General features: G+C 39.2%; 1 pseudogene; it reads left to right on the top strand.

Moving 5' to 3' along the window:
- The first annotated feature begins 340 nt into the window (after positions 1 to 340).
- LOC148014954 (elongation factor 1-alpha pseudogene) lies at positions 341 to 982 on the top strand (annotated as a pseudogene).
- The last annotated feature ends 214 nt before the right edge of the window (positions 983 to 1196 follow it).

The following is a 1196-nucleotide window of genomic DNA, read 5'->3' as shown; positions in this document are numbered from 1 at the left end:
CATGGATTTTAGTTTGCAAACCGTATGAATGATTCGACACAAAATTCTCTTCCAAAGCATATTTTTTTATTAGGGTACGATGCATGGGAAAATAGGTTCATATGAAGGAATTCGTTTTGAAGACTCAAGGACTAAAGGAAAATGTCATAATGTTGATCCTTGACTTTGGAATTTCCCTGTGTGACTTGTTATTTGGATATTACCAGTGCAGATGATATGTCTCTTCATATCCGAAATTGGTTCAACATTTAGCAGCCTACAAAAGCTAAAAGTTATCCGCTCATATCATGGATATTTAAGTGGAATATTGCTACATTCGACACTTGCTTTCTTTGTGAAGATGGTGGAGACTTACTATGCTGTGATAACTCCTAAATATTTGAAGGTCACTACAAGGAAATCTCAAAGGAGGTGTCTACATTATAATCCTAATAAAATTCCTTTTCTGCCCATTTTTGGCTTTGAGGAAGATAACATGATTGAGAGATCAACCAACTTGGATTGGTACAAGGGTCCTACTCTTCTTGAGTCTCTTGACATGATCCAAGAGCCCAAGAAGCCTTCTAACAAGCCCCTCCGACTTCCTCTTCATGATGTGTACAAGATTGGTGGTATTGGAACAATTCCTATGGGCTGTGTTGAGACTGGAATATTAAAACCATGTATGGTTGTAACTTTTGCACCAATTGGTCTAACAATTGAAGTTAAGTCAATTGAGATGCATTATGAGGCTCTCCTGGAAGTGCTACCTGGTGATAATGTGGGCTTTAACGTGAAGAATGTTGTTGTGAAGGATTTGAAACGAGGTTTTGTTGCATCTAAATCTAAGAATGATCTTGCCAAGGAGGCTACAAACTTTACAACGCAGGTCATTATCATGAACCACCCATGACAGAAAGGAAATGGCTATTCCAACAAAGATCGACAACACCATCACTCTCTTTCACACGAGACCATCGAGGGTGCCATTGCAAGTTTGTAGGGGTAGAAAAGATCAATCATTAGTCAAGAAGAGTAATCATGACTGAAGCCTAGATTTGGGGTTCTTCATATACTCCTTGTTCTCTCCAAGAAGACTGTGAAGAGAAGCTCTTGAGTCAAGCTTAATGCTCCTCATGAGTCTTTGAAACTTTGTCAACAAGTTCGAGAGGAGCCCATCAAATCAAGGGAGAGAGACTAGAGGTTGAGCTTGAATC

This window comes from Lygodium microphyllum, chromosome 24 (genome assembly GCF_053477565.2).
Source record: "Lygodium microphyllum isolate KBCC chromosome 24, Lygodium_microphyllum_v1.1.10, whole genome shotgun sequence".
NCBI lineage: Eukaryota > Viridiplantae > Streptophyta > Polypodiopsida > Schizaeales > Lygodiaceae > Lygodium > Lygodium microphyllum.
The sequence above is the reverse complement of the archived record's forward strand: the minus strand, read 5'-3'. Positions and strand labels throughout refer to the sequence as shown.